Raw genomic sequence first — 20,720 nt, 5'->3', positions numbered from 1 at the left:
CTCTCTCTCTCTCTCTCTCTCTCTCTCTCTCTCTCTCTCTCTCTCTCTCTCTCTCACACACAGTTCTGACAGAGACCAGCAGGGTGACAGCTGGAAACTCTCTCAGTGATCGTCCCTCCCCCTCTGCATCCCTGTCCCATGGGGGACGAGTGGAGCTCAGGCCCTATCCTTCATTCAGCCAGACAACTCAATCTACTCTGGGATATCTCTGTACGGAAGACTGCTAGTGTGATGGAAGACTGGAGGAGGAGAGGAGAGTGTGTATGATTTTGGGGCTAAATGTTCAGTTATAGAGTCAAGACTGACTATAATATACACTATAAGAAAACTTGATATTTGAATGAAAGTCACTTCTAGATGTAAAACTGTCCATAACACTAGAGTCTTATTAAGAGGCTATTTAGCATAGAATTAAGTGTCTATGAATATTCACTCCAAATACATATGTATATTATTTGCATTCAGCTGTGCATCCTTCTTCATTTCAACTTCTTGTCTTCCCACCCTGTTGCTAACCAGATCCTGCCACTCAATTCCTTTTCCTCTATTTTCCGTCAAATAAGAAAATGGAAAATTACAGAAGATCAGTGACATGCATATAAAAGACTGTCAATCATTTTAAATGAACTTCATAATGCGCCTGATGATATGATTGGGAGATTGCTGCGACGTGCCGTCATTAAAGACAGCGAGGCATTTGTATGCAGAGCGAACGGCTGTCACAAAACAATAATAAATTAAGCGCCGAGCTGTGGCGTGATTAAAAGCACAGGTCTGACTTCGCCTTTCTCTCATCCCTTCATTTCCTCTTTCCTTTCATTTTCCCGTAGGAAACTGTAGGCAATTAGCTACAATATGACTGTTGTTCGTTTGTCTTGGAGGGTTCAGGTTCACGTTTTTTGGCCTGGTGGGAGATCTGTCAACGTGCCCTTGAGCAGGGCATTGACTCTGGATGCTTCCGTGTGTCGCTCTGAATGGGAGTCTGTTGGATGACTGGTATGGTGTAGTTGTTGAGCGGCTTCACTGCAACTATATTGTATGTTTTGGATATTCAATTACATTTTTTTTAAATAAATTAAAAAAGACAAAAAATGTATCTCTCATTCTCCATGTTTGTTTTTGGTACATATAAAGAGGAAATGGAGCTAGGTGCCGTTGTGTTTATTCTTCTATGGTGACATCACCAGTTACTTAATGGCAAAAGCCTGTGGTCAAAGGTCATGACATTGATTTAATCTTGGCATCGTGTCTGACTTTAAGAGCCAAAGGATTGCATGGGACTGTGTCTGTTGGGGATGGGGGGCAGTGGTGGAAAAAGTATCAAAAGTAAATGTCATTGTTATACGTATAGCCTAGTAAATGCAATAAATCTTTTTATTAAGCAAACGAGACAGCATGATTTCCTTAGTGTTGTTATTATTATTATTATTTTACGGATATTCAGGGGTACACTCTAACACTCAGACATCCCTTACAAAGTATGCATTTGCGTTTCGTGATTTTGCCAGATCAGAGGCAGTAGGGATGACCAGAGATGTTCTCTTGATAAGTGTGTGAATTGGACTATTTTCCTGTCCTACTAAGCATTCGAAACGTAATGAGTACTTTTGGGTGTCAGGGAAAATGTATGGGATTAAAAAGTACATTATTTTATTTAGGAATGGAGTAGAGTAAAATAAAAGTTGTGAAAAATAGAAATAGAAAGGGAAAGAAAGAGAAAGATAGAGAGAGGGAGAGGAATAGAGAAGAAATAACAAGAGAGAAATACAGAGGACACAGACAGAAAAAAAAGTCCACAGACGGAAGAGTGATGATATAGAGTCAGAGAGAGAGAGAGAGAGGGGTGTGTGTGTGTGTGTGTGTGTGTGTGTGTGTGTGTGTGTGTGCGTGCGTGCGTGCGTGCGTGCGTGCGTGCGTGCGTGTGTGTGTGTGTGTGTGTGCGTGCCTGCGTGTGTGTGTGCACCCAGGCCCCTGTCAGCGGATTAGCCGGTGAGATTCCTGATAACGCAGCGCTGCAACCTGGCATTTAATTAGAGCCACGATACAGTCCTCCCTTAATTTCACTATCACCCAGAAAGGCACTTACTCTGTAATTTCCTGTCTCACTTGGAGGGCCTCACTATCTCTCACCGAGAAAAGATCGGAAGCTTCCCTTTATCTCAAACACAAAGAAAGGGAGCCGTGCCCAAATTAGGAAGGCCCGTCGCTGGAATATATACATAATGATTACAAAATGAGGGCCTGAACTTCAGCCGCGAGCACACATCAAACCTGAAGCGAACTTGGAGTAGTGTGTCGCACAAACTGCCTGTGTGTGTGTGTGTGTGTGTGTGTGTGTGTGTGTGTGTGTGTGTGTGTGTGTGTGTGTGTGTGTGTGTGTGTGTGTGTGTGTGTGTGTGTGTGTGTGTGTGTGTGTGTGTGTGTGTGTGTGTGTGTGTGTGTGTGTGTGTGTGTGTGGGCGTGCATGTAAATGCCTGTGCGTATGATCATACGCGCATGTGTGCTGTGTGTTTGTCCTTGTGTGCACATTTGAGTGTGAACATTCTCTACCTTGTATCACACTGCCTTTTTAACTATGGGAACTTTTGACGGACAGTTTCTGTAACCTGATGGATATAAAGGTAGAATTGGCAAAGCCATTAGCCATGTGGCTATCACAGCCTGTCATAAAGTCAATAAACAGTTATTTTTGTTTCTGCAAGCAAAAATTTAGTAATTATCCCCTTTATTAGGGAGCCACAGAGACGCAATAACGATCAGTTGAAATCAGCAATTTATTACAGTCCACTACACCTGACTCTGAGCTTATTAAAAACATTAATAATGGGGGGAAAAACATCATTAGTAAACAAATGTAATTAGTCAATCCCCTCCCTGGCAAAAATACACACTTTTTGACTTTTTTTGTTGTTTCCGAAAGATTAGTGTCAAAGCCGCACACACACACCGAATGAAGAATCAACTCACACACTTATCCTTTAATTAAAAACCACAACACAGGTTAGAGAAAAAATAACATGATAGCTGTTCACCTCCATAGAAAGAAAGAAAAAAACAACCACCCCATAAACATCTCTCTTTATTTCCCTCTCCTCTCATCACCACCGTCCCAGTCTCTTAACAGCAGCCTCACCGGGCCCTGCCTCGATTACCACTTAATGACTCTTAAAGCATTGGTAAACACATGCACAGGCTAAGAGCAAACAAAACATGACCGGGGCTATGAATAAGTGAACAGCCACACAGGAGATTCAGACACACTGAGGCACTGAGGTCAACCAACCAAAGCCCTGTAGAGCAGTCTGGGTCACAGGGGTCGCAGAAGTCGTAGGGGCGTGACCCCAGAGCTGTTTTATTAATAGGGATTTGCAAAATAACACGACACTCCAGGCTGTCTGTGTTGAGGCTCGGTAGCTAGCGCAGGGCTGGGCTGGATGCATGGATGAGAGGGTGATCAATAAGATAGGTATCTGGGCCAGGCAGGTCTCGGTAGACCCCTCAGCCTCAACTCACACACACACACACACACACGCACACGCAGACACACACACACACACATACACACACACACACACACACACACACACACACACACACACACACACACACACACACACAGATCACATGCGTACTTATACTGTGTGTGTGTGCGTGTGTATATGTTAACAAAACACTACCACCGTCCACAAGTATCGATCTCACTCTATTGCAGCGGTTACTGTATCCACGTTTTTGAAAAATGTGTCGTTTTCGATGGTGAGCCGTGCTACTGGCGAAAGCTGCTATGGGAGCCATATTTTTTGTGACAGGAAATGACTCAAATGTTTGTACTAGAGAAGAAGAGGGGGAGAGCAGCCACTTCCTGTTGTCATAATCTAGTCACAGTGCTAGATAGAGAGAGGAGGGGTATATCGATGGTGGGTTTTTTTTGTGCCACACTGGCATATGAAATTCTGAACACTTACCATAAGATTTATTACATCCAAGCAGAAATATTATCTCCTGATAGTGCCATTCATCAAGCTCACTTTGAAATGCACTGAACGATATGACGGAATTATGCAGATCAGGGATGTCTGAGGAAGGATTCAATTTGGTAACCTTGGCAACCTCAGGTGCTCTTATATCCCAGCGCTCCGGAATACATTTCCTCGTGCATCAATTAGCGGGCACACTACTTCACAAGGAGAGATAAACGTTAATTGGCTTGTAAGCTCTAATAACTGTGCATTCTCAAATGTGCGTGATGTTCTTTAATTCTAACAAGCCCTCCCTTCTTCCTTTAGCCGTATAAAAATCTCAAATACAGATGGATGGATAACTCGTGCTCTCTTGGCTCGATAGCAGTGTGGAGAGAGAGGGAGGAGAGAGGGGGGGTGCCTCAGTTGACAGAGAGGTGGCAGTCTGAACTCTGGTAGCTCAAGGACAGTGAACATGACTTATATCACACAGCTGTGAGGCTGTCCTAATATGGACACCATACAGCAGGATTATCATCGCCACCACTATCATCGTGTTAATAATCATCTAGGTGTTGCTGATGTCCTTGTCTGAACTACTATGGATAGATATTTTTCTTAGATGGACAAGGTTATTGGACAGATCACGAACAGCTCACACACGAATGACCCCAAAGTCTCCAGGTCACTACTTGGATAACCCCTTGCTTATGGGTGACAATTTAGAAAGGGCCAGGAGTTTTTCCTGACCACCTGACCTGACCATGAAAAACGACATGCCCCAGTAATAGCTTATCATTGGGGCCTAGAGCTTTTCCTGGTCAGGTCAAATACTCCTGGCCTCATAGGACGAGTGATGCTAGCTTTTTTAGAGACTGTGATTGGCTTAAATTACCAAACATCTCTGAACACATCCAAAAACAGGAATCTTTCCTCCACTGCTTCATGCAAGCACTCACTGACTCAATTATGACGCAATCGTGTGTTTCTGAAAAGTGTGGTTAGTGTTAATGACGACACCCACATACCTAATTGTAGCTCATGTCCTGACATAATGCAAATGCTATGAAAATTAACTCGACTGATCTTCTGCTAGCTGCACAATCCCTGGTCTTTGAGTCAGACTTTCCATAAGGGTGGCACAGTGGCCTATCATTGGTTAATAAAAAACACAGGAAAGTAAATATAGCCTAGCTCAGCTGATGGGCAGGTTACTATGAGGTAAGGACTATAGATCATTGTGCTAAAGCGCTCTCTTCTCAAGTGACATTGGGGGATGTTGATGTGACATATAGTTGAAATCATTATTATCCACCTGAGTTTTCTACTGCAGGAAGATCTGTGTCCCAAATGGCACTCTATTCCCAAAACAGTGCACTTTGACCAGACCCCTATGTTCCCTGGTCTGGAGTAGTGTACTATATAATGAATAAGGTGCCATTTGGGACACACCTTGGTTGTGTTCAACAAGGGTCCCCAGATGCCGTCACAGCCAGTCGATGGATGGAAAGATAAGTTTAAGCACCCTGAGCCTACTCCCTTCTCACGCGTCATCGACCACTGTGGAGACAGGCCGTTTGCGGACTCATTCTGCCGTCACTAAACGGACAAAGGAACGTCTGGTTAGGCAGCCGACTGACCGCATCTGACTGACAGCAACACTGCTATGACAGAGAGATGTGAGCGTGACTCTGCCGCGGTACACCAACCAAATCACCGGTGCGCCTTTCCTTTTCTTTCCTCCTTCCCTCCTACCCTGTCTCTGCGCCGAGCATTAATTGTGCCCGAACAGTGCCACATGCCTCAATGAAAATAAATTGCTTTTAATTTGGGGCTTTCCTTTTTGCCACGGCCGGCGTCACTTAATTTCATTAGCAGCGAACCTGTTGAGCGCTTTTTCAAACACGTCGTTTCGCGGACGCACTTGAAAATGAAAAGAAGTCTTTTTTTTTTCTCTTCTCCCCCTCCCGCTCCTCAATTAACAGAATCGTTCGCTTTCAACTAAAATGAATGTTATTGAAACCAATTAGCATAGACTGGAAAATCTCTCATTAATGAGGGGAGTGTGGGTGAGTAAACAGGAATGAAAAGATGAAATTAGAGGAGAGCCTCTTCTTGTTGGCCCAGAATAATGACACGCTTAGTCGCCTAATTGTCTGGTGAAAAGCGCCTCTGCGATAGTAACAGATTGCCGTGTTCATTAGGCAGCAATGGGCCACCTGCTGCTGGGGCCGCCACGCACACAGTCCCCATACACGTGTTACTCCCAGGGGGCAATTTTTTGGGACACAACGCTCCCAATGAAAAGCAAATGAGCCTTCCAATATGCTGCAATGTTGTGTCCTCATTGCCAAGGTACCCAGGCAAAATATGTCAAATCAAATGACTGGAGCCCAATAGTGGGAAGCTGGGAGTTCTCTGATGAGAGGAAATGACCTTAAAATATGGGGCTACCGAAATATGTAATTTCATTAAAATTGTAATGATGTGTATTCTACCCATCAATTCTGTGTCCCATCTCATCATAACCCTGTTTATTGCACCTTTTGAGGCTGAGTTTGTTCCTAGTCTGGAGGTTGTGAGCAGATAATAGCCTCCTAATTGTTGGCGAGGCTGGGATTGGGAGGCTGTGGCATTCTTTCAGCATTTATCCCCCCTTCATTAAATATTTAACGGCTTGTGCCGGGAGAAACAAACTCTATACACATTTTCTAATTCATATCCTGAAGATCCTCTCTCTCTCTCATTCTTTCTCAATCTCTCCCTCTCTCACACACAACGACTCAGAAGTACTCCTAAATCAAAATGATGCTTGATGTTAATTCATTCACAATTAATTCTTAAATTACTACCGAAATGGGATGCAGATATTTTATGGCACAGCGGGATCTGCTGTAGCTCTAAGGGAAAGGGAGAGAAGGTGGTTTAAAGGAGCCGTGACCCCTCTCTCTATTACAAAAATAACAGAACTCTAAAAGTCATCAATACCAGGTTTCTTTTTTGTCTTTCCAGCATTTTATCTCAGGAACAGCCACACTTCTATGCTCCAGTTTGTGTGGGTGTATGTGCATGCATGGGTGTGTGTGCCTGTGTGTGTAACTGTGCGTGTGCGTCAGTGTGCATGCTAGCCTTTGTGCATTGTGTGTGTGTGTGTGTGTGTGTGTGTGTGTGTGTGTGTGTGTGTGTGTGTGTGTGTGTGTGTGTGTGTGTGTGTGTGTGTGTGTGTGTGTGTGTGTGTGTGTGTGTGTGTGTGTGTGCGTGTGCGTGTGCGTGTGTGTGTGTGTGTGTGTATGTGTGTTTATGTGTGTGTATTCCTGTTTGATTGTGGTCTTTATGCCCTATGCCCAATATGGGCCATTATCCTATAGCCTGTTCGCTACACTGTGGTCAGGCTCTCATGCTGTCTTCTCTCTTCCATGTTCACAGCTCATTGAGAATATTAATGAGTCCCATTGTTACATGTTGCACCAGCTACAGCTGTTGGCCATAATTATCCCGCAGATAACTTAAAGGGTGTCGATTAAAACCAAGCTCTTTTTTTCTCCCCGCTCCATCCATAATACACATATGGGGTGAAGGCTCAGGGTGGGAGGCAGATGAGGGGTGGGATAGGTTCTTTGGGGTGGGGGGCGCTTTAGGGCATTTAGAGTGCTTAAAGGGAGGTGATGGGGGGGAGGGGTCACAAGCATTTAATTTTCTCTTCTCCGGCACTAAAGATTCAATCAAAACACAAATGACATCCCCACAGAAGCAGTGGACTGATTCATGTGTTAAAACAGATATGGTGCTCCCTTCCAGCTCCTCGGGATTGGAGGGAACATGTTCAGTCAGTCAGTCTGTTTAATTGTAGTTGTCCCTCATTCCCGTCATCATACTCCATCCTTACTAATAATATGCCACGATACTTAGGATAATATAATACAGCTCTTCCCCAGGTCATTGCTGTAAATGAGAATCATGTTCTCTAGTCGACGACCTGGGGGGGTTCAATAGATACAATGATGTGTATGACGTGGGTGTGATGTTTCATTCTATTCTGCATTAAAATGATGTTGTGAGGCTTATGCCAAACACATTTCCCAAGCTTTGGATAATAAAGATTGTCTGATTCTAATTCTAATGAAAATAATACTGTGGATATTTCACTTCCAAGGCCAATGGAGGTAATGTATAAACAGTGTGGGAGGTGGGGACACACATCCCCCTCCCGGCGTTAATATACTGTAGAGTCATAGAGTTTTAGCAGAAAAACAAATGTAATCAGGTATTCGTGAAGCAGAGTAGGAGCACTGATCTAGAATCAGGTAATACCTGTCCATAATCTTATTCATGATGATCTAAAACTGATCTTAGACCAGCACTCCTACTCTGAGACGCTTCATGAATGGGAGCCAGGGGATTGGATTAGGCCAAATGTACTCAGCTCTGTGCTTTTAAACTGACTAATCTGATTACAGTCTGATCTAGTATATACTACTGCTGCTCTTATTTCACTATGAGACAGACAGAGAGAGAAGGGAGAGAGAGAAGGAGAGAGGAATGGGGTAAGGCTTAAAGAGAGGGAGCGACAAGAGGCAAAAGAAGAAGATTGAGGGAAAGGCCACCAGTGAAATAGATAGAAAGGTCATTAAAAAAAGAGGCACTTAGGAAGAGTGTGGATTCTAACTCTGTCATATCCCATAGTGGTGTTATTGGATATGGCCCCTAGGTTTGGCCCCTGGGTGTGATGATACAGTACCAGCTCCTCTTGAGGTTGAATTATGACTGTAGTTGTTTAGGGGGCTTTGGGTGGGGGTGGAGGGGGGCAAATGGGAGGCAGACAGGTAGGCAGCCGAGCCCAGAACAGTACTGCCCCCCCCTCCCTCTTTCTTTCTTTCTTTCTTTCTTTCACTCACTCTTTACTTCTTTATTTCTTTATTTCATTATCTCTCTCTCTCTCTCTCTCTCTCTCTCTCTCTCTCTCTCTCCCTCCCTCCCTCTTCTCTCTCTCTCCCTACCTCCCCATTCCCTTCTCTCCTCAGACACTCTCTCCCTGGGGAACATGGCTGCTTAATTGATTTACTTTGTGGAGGATTACACGTCAATCACGAGACAGAGCATCACACGGTGGCACACACCGCCATCACGCTGCCATCACACCTCTGCACACGCTGCCATCACACCTCTGCACACGCATGCATATATGGATGGGGTTTGGACGTGGCTTAGAGACATGGAGTGATGGGTGGGGCTGGTTGGGGACCATTGGGAGTGATGGATGTGCGAATAGAGAGGTATGGAGAGGTATTGAGGGCCGTCATGGATAAAGAGTTGATCGGCTGATCGGTGGATTGGTGGATGTCAATATATTGTTTTAGTCTTGTTGGTAGAGGATTTCCTGTTTATGGATGGATAGCAGGCTCATTGTCTTTGGGGATTGAGGGATCTGGGACAGGTAGCTTTTGTTTTGTTTATATTATTTCCTTATATTTTCCTGTAAAGTAGGTTTTTTTACACACTTATGTTCAGTCCCCGGATTGAAAGCTCTTTTGTAAATGTGTTGTCAAGTGAGGGTCCTAAGGTTTACGGTGGTATAGCGGTTCAAATCGGTGCTACTGCATGCTACTGCTACTGCATGGGTTCAAATCCAACTGCACTGTCTTTCCACTCTACCGCTGTCATATTCAGTAAACACAAACTATGTTAAGAGTGGGGCTGCCCCAACATAAAAAAATTAAAACTGGTATATACAGTGACTAGCGAAAGTCTACACACCCCCTTGCACCATCTTTGTTGCCTTAAAATTCAATCTCAAAGGGATTACATTTGATATGTTTTTCCTACAGATCTACACAACCTAAAACAATGGATATACGTTGCCTTACGAGATTTTCAAGGTTGGTAGAATCTTTTTTTTTTTTAAATCTAATTTGTAATGGCAGCCAAAGGTGCTTTCACCAAATATTTCACTAAGGTTCCAATTTACCTAACTTTGTTGTTAAAAGCATAAAAACATGAGATACTGAACCGGTTCCTCGGGTCTCCACCGAACTTAGTAAATTTGCTTTTTGTTTAAATGCACCTCATTGCTGGAACCAACTACAAAATTGGATGTTATGGTGCTGATGGGGCAATTTAAAATATTGACTTGGAATCTTCTTACTGAGAAATTTATTTTTTTCTTGAAAATTTGTATCTGATTTTGATTTTGTCTTATGAATTGTATATGCAGGGCTCCCTTGTGAAACCGCCCCAGCTTTCAATAATGACTCCCTGTTAAATAAAGGTAAAATGAACAAATGAACTTTTGGGTGTTGTCACACCAGCCTTCGCTTTGGCTCCCGCCCTGTCCAACTCAGGCGTTCGGCGTCGCCGGCCTTCTAGCTGCTGCCGAACCTACTGCTGGCAAACGCCCTTTACTCATCAACCCCGGACTTGTCTCGTCATCATTACACACACCTGATTCCAATCCCCACTCTATCACTGTATATATACTCCCTCTGCCATTTGTCTTTGTCAGTCATTGTGTATGTTACTTGTTTTCCTGAGAGGAATCTCTCCTACTATTCCCTGAGTACTTTCTATTTTGCATTTTGGTTTCGCCCTGTGCCTTTTTGTTTAAGAAGATATATTTTGAGCACAACAGCCTTTGGGTTTCGTCCCGCTCTGATCCATGGTGCTTAAATAAATTCAGTAGTTCTAAACCTGCGACTGCCACCTGCCTACTCCTCTCTACACTACAGACAGGTGTAAAGACATACCTAATCAATACATCAATAACAAAAAAATATAATGACATTGTAAGGCAGCAAAATGTGAAAACTGTGCAAGGGGTGTGGAGACTTTCACTAGCTACTGTCTATATATGGTTCTCCCCATCTACCTATGCCATTTACCAAGGAAAGGTCAATTGAACAAACAAACAGTATATTCCCTGTGAAAACATTTAGAATGGAGGCCAAAGGGGGAAATGATCAGAAATTGCAGCCTGCCCCATTCACTCCCATATAGTAGACTTCCACTTTTTCTAAATGTTGACCCATTGTGTAAAAGTACCCATTGTGCATGACAGCTGATTTCCTTGGGGAGAAAGTTGTTCTCTTTGTTTCTAGACTTGTTATTTATCTTTCCCCAAATAAATTCCGTTTGTTTGTCTGTTCGTTCTTCCTATCTTGGTCTGTCTCAACAATCTTCCTGTTTTAATGATGTTTTTGGAGAGAAAAGAGGTGAACAAGCAGTTAGAGTGGGTGAGTGGATGGCTGTTATTGTTGCCTCATCCTGCTTGTTACAGCAAAGCTGTGTTCCTGCCCAACATCGCCTCGGCCACTTGGTTTGGAACAGAACATTATCAGGAAGTGCACCCCACGCTCAAATTCATAGACCGAACTATAGATGTGAGGTTGCGATAAGTGGTTGAACTTAGCTCATGAGGCATTGATATATTATATTCTTCAAGAATCATTGGAAATATATCATGAATTATTGAATCAAATCAGATCAAATCAAATGTATTTATGTAGCCCTTCGTACATCAGCTGATATCTCAAAGTGCTGTACAGAAACCCAGCCTAAAACCCCAAACAGCAAGCAATGCAGGTGGAGAAGCACGGTGACTAGGAAAAACTCCCTAGAAAGGCCAAAACCTAGGGAGAAACCTAGAGAGGAACCAGGCTATGTGGGGTGGCCAGTCCTCTTCTGGCTGTGCCGGGTGGAGATTATAACAGAACATGGCCAAGATGTTCAAATGTTCATAAATGACCAGCATGGTCGAATAATAATAAGGCAGAACAGTTGAAACTGGAGCAGCAGCACGGCCAGGTGGACTGGGGACAGCAAGGAGTCATCATGTCAGGTAGTCCTGGGGCATGGTCCTAGGGCTCAGGTCCTCCGAGAGAGAGAAAGAAAGAGAGAAGGAGAGAATTAGAGAATTATTGAAATAGCCATTGAACAGTTGGCAATCTTTGAGATTGTGACTTTAAATCACCAGCCACTAGAGGGACACTGTGGAATGAAGAGCCCATATGTTTCATAACTTTAGAACTTTAACTTCCTGGTGTATATCCGTGCCCTCTGTGTCGGCCTGGTGAAAAAGATAACATTTCAGACTGCTCTGATGTTGTTGTTTTTTTACTAAATAAAAGTAGTTACATCATGTCTTCTCTCTCTCTCTCGCGCGCTCTCTTCCTCCCCCTCTCCATTTGACTTGGGGAAAGCAATCCCCCTCCCCGTTCTTCCCCCCACTACCTCTATCCCACCTCTCCCTTTTCCCATATTCTCTGGCCCTCTCCATCTCCCCTCGATTTCCCCTTTCTCTCTTGCTACCTCCCCTTCGTCTCTCCCCATCCTCTCCTATCCACCCCTGCTCTCACTTGTATTTCCCTCTTCCTCCTTTTTTATTTCTTTATTTTTTATTTCACCTTTATTTAACCAGGTAGGCTAGTTGAGGACAAGTTCTCATTTACAACTGCGACCTGGCCAAGATAAAGCATAGCAGAGTGTGAACAGACAACAACACAGAGTTACACATGGAGTAAACAATAAACAAGTCAATAACACCTTCCTTCCCTCCCTCCCCTTTCTCCTGTCCTCTTCTGCTCTCTCCCTCTCTTTTTTCTCTTTCTCTCTCTCTCTCTCTCTCTCTCTGCCTCTCTCTCTCCCCCTCCCTCTCTCTCCCCCTCCCTCTCTCCCCCTCTCTCCAGTGAGTGAAACAGGAAGTGGGCTTCCTCCAGTGTTTGGAGAGGGGAACTGACAGCCTGTGTTAATTAGTCTAATTGGGATTAGAGACAGCAGCAGCAGAGTGTGTGAAGAACAGGCCTGGCACTGCATGGGAAACACTGGGTCTCCATCCCAAATAGCACCCTATTCACTTCATATTCCACTACTTTTAACCAGAGACCCTTTTGGCCCTGGTAAAAAGTAGTGCACTGTATAGGGAATAGAATGCCAGGGTGCCATTTGGGACGCACATGGGACACTCCCTCACCGTGGGTGAGAGAGCTGAAGAGAGCTATAGCTAACACAAGCATAGGGGGAGAGGCCTTTTCAAATATAGCACCCCAAAATACACTTAAAAAGGGTGTTTTTTTTTTGTTGGCTAGATAAAATACTGGCACAACAGCGTCCAATTCCTCGAATTACCCTCTCTTACAAATGTTTCGGACAATTTGTGAATGAAAAAGATTTGTCTCTTTTTTTTGCTTTTGAAGTTCACTGGCAAATATTGTTTTTATTTTGTTGATCAGTAATTTGTTGTTATGCACATACTGTGATCATGTAGTAGTCATTGTAGTGCTCCATGTTTGGAGTTTCAGTCTTTCCTATGGGCCTTCAATACACAATTCCCAGGGCCTGATATTCTACAAATACACGTTGACTCTGTTGAAATGGTAAGCAGGCTTTAGAAAAATAACATTGTGATTAATTAATGCATCCTAACTACACAATAGAGCTTAGATAAATGTAATTAACAGTAACTTTCCGTGCATAATTGCTATCAGTTATGTTATTCATTAGTTTAATCCGAGAACAAAATATTCAGTAAAGCGAAGGCATTACTTTTTGATGTTCAGCATATAGTGTGAGGAACAACATTTATTATTTAGCGTTTCTTTCGTGTAAGTTGTGCTGTTTTAGTAAATTTAGTCGAAAAGCTTGCTAGTCAGCCCCCGTCAGTCCACCGTAACCAAGCTGTCAGGAGTGATACAGCATACTGTAGATCATGCAGACAGAGTAGATACACACAGGACACACACATGCACAATCACACACATTCACGAGTGCACACACACACACACATAGAGCAGGAAGCAGAGAGCGAGAGGATAATAATAATAATAATGTTCTTGATAAATGGTTGAGGAGCGCTTTATTCTGCGAACGTTTCCAGATGCTCGGGGTGAAGCGGGCAAGCAGATGTTCAGGTCTCGGCTCCACAGCACAACTCTGCTTGATACAGGCTGAGTCGTGACTGGCACCCTATCCCCTATATAGTGCCCTACTTTTGACCACAGCCCTATGGGCCCTGATCAAAATGAGTGCACCATAAAGGGAAAAGGGTGCCATTTGAGTGTGTGTGTGTGTGTGTGTGTGTGTGTGTGTGTGTGTGTGTGTGTGTGTGTGTGTGTGTGTGTGTGTGTGTGTGTGTGTGTGTGTGTGTGTGTGTGTGTGTGTGTGTGTGTGTGTGTGTGTGTGTGTGTGTGTGTGTGTGTGTGCATGTTAGCTGGATGTTGAAGAACAATGTGGCTGTGAGGCCTCAGTGAGAAGGTGCTGAGCCTGGTAGGAGTGAGAATTAAAGTGTGGGTATGGGCCTCTCATAACTTCCACTGCACACACCCACACACACACCACTCGCACACGCATACAAATACACAAACAAACACACAATCCTCCATCACACACCTACGTGACACCCCCACCCCAATCTCCGTCCCCGTGCTGCCTGACCATACCGGCCAGAGATGTGGGACCGGCCAGAGATGTGGGAGCGGGTGTGGAGAGGGTGTGGGGGTGGGGAGGACAGGGATGTCACAGTTGAGCGCTTCCATGCCTTCCATCCCCGTGTCTGCTGGTGGCACCTGAGGACATGCAGAAAGCCTGGCTGCCGGAGAAGAGGAGGCGGCTCCAGGTGGAGTTACAACGGGATCACGTAGGGTTGACCTAGGTCACCCAGACAGATTGGCCACCCCGGGAGGAAGCGAGGAGAGAGTGAGGAGAGATGAGGAGAGATGCAGACTGCCACAGAAGGACACAGGCTGCAGGTCACCAGGGTCAACTAGCAACTTACCTGCAGCTTCCATTGTTTTTATTCCCTCCCAACAATACAGACCTAGAACTCAATAAAGAAACTGTGAAGAATCGCTAAGAGTTTTGTCAACTGTTTTCTCAACTATTCTTAAAGTCTGGGAAACTAGGATATGTGTTAAGGAAGGATATTATACAATTGCAGGTGCGAGGTATGTTTTTAACAAAAGACGCTTGTTTTCATGTTGTTTTCCAATATGCTGACTTATTACCCTCGATTGTTTGATAAGAGAATAACATGCACGTTGGAAAATAGATCAACATTTGTGTTTACTCTTCAGAACTATTCAAACTAAGCCCAATAACTTCCAACTAAGATGACTAAAATACTGTAGTCTTAAGAGGTACTCTAAGATAACTCTAAGATGGCAGACACAGATATTGATGTAGTGATTTTCTCTCAGGTTACCTCGTAACTTTATAGATAGGATTGACTGTAATGGGTCGGGTGTCAGTGTGACGAACACTCAGAAGTCGCCATGATGACCAAAACTTCCTGTTGTTCTGTTTACGCCCCATGCAGCCTCCTTCTGTTATTGACACTTCCTGTGGAAGAGCGTGCACGACACACACACAAACACTCACATACACGTACACACACATAGAGACACACACACAGAAACACACACACACACACACACACACCATTATTTCTCGCCTACACCCTGCTGTCATCTCAGTTCCTCCCACAGGCGACACTCGCGAACCTACGGCATGATGGGAAATGGGCTGTCATCACTTTAACAGGGCGCCGCAGTCTGCTAATCAGATCTGGAAACGGGGGCGAGTGCACCCGTTATGCACCTAGAGGAGGGTTAATGGTGCTGATGTTTTTGGGAGGGGGGGTGGACGGACGCTGGATGTGTTTGGGGCCTGTTTTAGGTCTAGCTGGGGCCTTTCCGGGCACCTTGCCATGCATGTGCATTAGTCAGCTGACCAACGCAGGGTAAATATTTACCTCCAGGAAGGGACCAGTGTATTTCCCCTCCCCGAACACAGAACAATAATTCCCTCCTTCTGTCTGGTTCGGCTGCTGTTTCTCAGAATAGCAGTAATTATCACACTTCCCTGTATTCTTCAGAGGGCCTCATTGTCCCGGCTGGGGAGGTTTGCTGCAGCAGTCCTGTTCAGGCCGGCCGGAAGCCAGGCTCTCCTCACAGGCCCTGCACTCCCAGCCCGGAGGAGGAAACCAAGCAGTCGGGAGAAGAATTAGCCCGCTGTGTTTTATAAACTACTCTCTGCAGTTAGGAGCGACACAATAAAACATAATGGATCTCTAAGAGGGTGGAGGTTCTCGCTCTTTTTGACACTTTCTTTCTCTCACTCTCTCTCTCTCTTTCTCTCTCCTCCACACACTTTCATATTATCTCTGTCTTCCCCCTCTTTCTCTTCAATTCACTCATTCTCTTTGCGTGTTATGGAGATCCCACTCCTGCCCTCTTAGAAGCACCACCCACACCCTTACCATTCCAGTGGAATGCGGTCCTGAGGACCAGTGGGTTTTTATATCTGCTTCCTCTTTAACCGGTGCTCCACAGCACACTAACCACCTTTCTATTGAAAGGGTAAATTGGTGTGTCACGGGTCAGGCTAGTGATCAAGACGAGGCGTTGGGGGATGGAAGGTGGAGGGAGAGTGCTGGCTGGTGACTGGGGGGATGTGGGTGAAGCAGGTTCCGGACCAATCAGTGTAGCTGTTGAGAGTAATTCACTTCCTGATCGCCCGGGCAGGGTGGACAGCTGTCCGTAGGCCCCTAATCAAGCCCCGTGGCTGGGCTGCTGTCAGACTGCGCTGACCTGTGCTGTTAGTGGGGCTAGTGGGGCTGGCAAGGCTGAGAGGGAGGCCCGCGGATATTGATCCGGCCTCTCAGGGACTGACAGACTCCTCTAAGTGGATGTGTCTGCAGCCGAGATCCTCTCATCTCCTCCTCCACGACGTCCTCTCGTAAACCCTCTCTGCTCCCTCCTCCCTTCAACTCCCTTCTTCTTCTCTTTTGCTAATCATGGATCTCTGAAACACAGTAGCACTCTCTCTCAGATGAGTCCCAGGAGTCAGTGAGATGCTTAGTGCGTTGTCATTCCCGTGAGGGGGCCCCCATGCATAAACCAATGAAAGAATGACGGGTCATTGGGATGGGCTCAGATGTTATGTCTACGTTTTCAAACAGTTGATGTCACTTGTCGGTGTAAACCTATTTGTGAGTACAACTTGTCTAGCAGTCCTGTGATGGTGAACCGGTCCATCTGTCCTTTTGAATGTCCACCTGTCAAATACCCGTCTATCTGCCCTATTAGGATCTGTCTGTCTGTCTGTCTGTCTGTCTGTCTGTCTGTCTGTCTGTCTGTCTGTCTGTCTGTCTGTCTGTCTGTCTGTCTGTCCGTCCGTCCGTCTGTCCGTCTGTCTGTGTGTCTGTCTGTGTGTCTGTGAAAGCCCATATGTGCAGACTTTCTGCATGTCTGTCTGTCCCGCGAGATTCAACCTGTGTGTGTCTATGTGTGTATGTGTGAATGTGTGTGTGCGCGTGTGTGTGTGTGTGTGTGTGTGTGTGTGTGTGTGCGTGCGTGCGTGCGTGCGTGCGTGTGCGTGTTTGCGTGCGTGCGTGCGTGCGTGCGTGCGGAAAGCCTGGGTGACTGGAGGGCTGATCTTGCTGCCTAAGACAGGCAGCTGTGCCATCTGTTCAGTCAACCTGAGGCAGTGCACACACAATTCCCTCCACCCCTGCATCTCCTGCTCTTCCTCTCCTCTCTTTCTCTATCACTTACTTCCAGGAAATACAACCCCCATCATTCCGTTGAGGGATTTTCAATCCATGTTCCTTATTTCCAAATACACAAACACACACATCAAGAGAGAGAAATATGTACACACAGAGAGGCATGGGGGAAGACAAGTGATCAGGAGAGACCTCATCGGAGTTGCTATTGTCATCTTTATATACACGGCTGATTGTTTGCGAATGAAGCGACTTAATAGCTATTTGTGAGGAATACAAAATCAATATTTTGCCCAATCAAAAGGAGGTTGTAAAGCCAGCCAAAGCATTCCATTTTGAATAATAGCCCCTTCCATAACAATCAGCGCATTGATTGGAAAGCCAATACCGCTCAGGCAAGCGGCTCACGTGAATTAATGCCTCTGTGATGTGGCCAGGCCATAAATGATAGGAATTAATGTTGTTTTGATGTGACTGAACCAATCGCCGCCGAGGTGAGGCAGCCAAAAGTGATTCTGATGCCATCAAATATACTGGAGATGTGTGGTGAGCGGCGATCCATGCCCCATTAATGGGAGAGAGAGGCCCTGCTCTGACACATTGATAGATAAGCATTATAAAAGCACATCTACTGACTGTCTGCACCCCCCGCCCCCATCCCACCACCACCCTACCACAATCCCCCCCACACTGAATATTCTATCTTATTTACAATAACTTGACACTTCACCCCCAAAAATTGTTATTAGATTCTTGATGGCAAATTTTTTTAAAAGAGGGGAGAGTCGTGGAGAGGAGAAAGGGGTCGGTCTGAGGAGGAGAAATGGGGATTTCGTAAGGAGCTCTGGATTTTAGTATGCACGCTTATTCTGTTAAGATAAAATGCAATAACAAATATGTTGGCCTGCTCCCTGGGAAAAAAGGGCCCTGGAAACACTTTGAGGCTGGCTCGTATTTATCATCCGACATAGACTGTCGCCGGGAAGAATATATTGCTTTAAAAAGTCGCACCCGTAATAGCATTGATATCATTTCCATACATTTTCATTTCAAATGTGATATTTTTCTCATCGGTGAACAACATAAACTATTTAAAGAGGATGCTGGTGTGCCAAACTTTTTCCACCAACCTTAAATTAGCAAGTTGTATCGCCCCGGTGATGGATAACACCCTTAGCTTCTGTGGGGAGCAAACTAGGGAGCTAAACTGGTCCTCACATTGAAAATCAGCTTCTCAAAACCAGTAGGATGCCCTGAGATTATAACTACTTCATTGAAGCGATTTCCAACCTCCTTTTCAGATTCTCTCACTGAAAACATGCCTGTACACATACAAACTCCTAATTGTCAGACATCACAGCACAGAAAGATCATTGAGTGTTATTACTGTGTCATTACAGTAGAATGGGCTGATCACTGTATTTAATATTACCGCATTATTACAATAGGATAGAATGGTTTGGACACAAACAACTCCTAATTGTCATACACCACAGCACAGAAAGATCATTGAGTAATTGTTACTGTGTCCTTTTAGTAGATTGGCCTGATCATCAAGTGTTATTACTGAGTCATTACAATGGAATGGTCTCTCTGTGATACATTATGTCTCGACATTATGTTGACCAAAATGGCGAAATAATTGTTCCATCAATACGAGGCAGCATGGGGGTAATTGTTCTATCGTTAAGTGCTTAGCCTTCCATTATCTCCTCAGCGGAGTCGAGCCTACGTTCTGATTCACTGACTACACCTACACTTGGAGGCTACGTCGCAAATGGCACCCAAATGGCACCCTACTCCCTCCCTGGTTGGTGGACTACTTTTGACCAGGGCCCATAGTAGTGAACAATTTAGGGATTAGGGTGCCATTTTGGCCCACAGCCAAGATTCAGCTCCAGACATAATGTAGTTGGGTGGTGATGCTCCTCTATTGACCTGGACACAATTTACAGCTCAGATAAAGTAAAGATCCATTACTTTTCTGTCCTCCAATGGTCCGCTAGCTCATCAGGAGAGAGAACGCGTCAGAAGCTAATTTAATTCCTGATTTACTGGATTTTTTTGGGGGGGCAACGTACAAATATGGGCCACAATTCCCTGCAAGGCGGCAATAACGCAGCATTCTAAAACAGACTTTTGGAGGTAATTTACGCTCGATCCGAAATGCATTTGAATTTGAATGCAATCTCTTTGACCGTTTGGGGAAGCGTATTTAAATGGCGCATTGTCTAGAGTGTTGCATTATAACACGTCTTGCATTAAGTCCCAGTCCTGGAATGTTTAGCGTTGAGCATGTGTAATGAGCAGGGGAACCTCAGTGCAATTACATTATGTAATGGGAAGATGTGAGGTGACGCCAATTTGAGAAAGGACCAAGAAGTGGTCCGAATGGCCGGAACAATGAAATATACACAAAATAATGCCTTGTATGTCTGGTGTCACACAGATACAAGGACACCCCTGCATGTTTACTAAATAAGGTCCCCAAGTTAAGACAAGGACTGCCCCCAAGAGAGTGCCAGTCTCAACGAAAATACCTAATAAGGGAATTTCCTGATGCATGCAATTGCAGTGATCTACAGAATTTTTATCCTGCACCATTTCCATGATTAATTACTAATGAGTCATTTGTTCATTTCAGCTTGTAACTTTCTGTTGCTGCTCCCACTACAAAAGCTTGGTTAACTGTCTTTAAAAGATTTTTGTGAGAAGTATGCATTGTGCATACAAGTATGTGTGTGTTGGCGTGGGTGTGTGTTTGCATGTGTGTGCGTGTGTGTGTGTTTCCTCTGTAGAGGACAGTGAAAAAGGTCAAGAGCAGTGTGGAGACTCCTCGTGTTTCAGTCTTTCTCTCTGCTCTGACATTTACTCACGCAGGGATGGAGGACCAGCCCCATCAGCCCTCCATGGCATTGAATGTCTATAACACAAGATAGGCCTCACCAGATGGATGGATGTCTGAACACAGGCATGTGTGTGTGTGTGTGTGTGTGTGTGTGTGTGTGTGTGTGTGTGTGTGTGTGTGTGTGTGTGTGTGTGTGTGTGTGTGTGTGTGTGTGTGTGTGTGTGTGTGTGTGTGTGTGTGTGTGTGTGTGTGTGTGTGTGTGCGCGAGTGGGTGGGTGGGTGGGTGGGTGCGAGTGTGTGTACGTCCATACACATGCACACGTGTGTGAAGTGCCTGTGTCCATCTGTATGTCCATGCCATAGTGTGCGAACACATCTCTAAACACTGTGCTGTGCGAGTATGTGTGTATGTTACTATGAG

The sequence above is a fragment of the Oncorhynchus keta genome, chromosome 1 (assembly GCF_023373465.1).
Source record: "Oncorhynchus keta strain PuntledgeMale-10-30-2019 chromosome 1, Oket_V2, whole genome shotgun sequence".
Taxonomy (NCBI): Eukaryota; Metazoa; Chordata; class Actinopteri; order Salmoniformes; family Salmonidae; genus Oncorhynchus; species Oncorhynchus keta.
The sequence above is the reverse complement of the archived record's forward strand: the minus strand, read 5'-3'. Positions refer to the sequence as shown.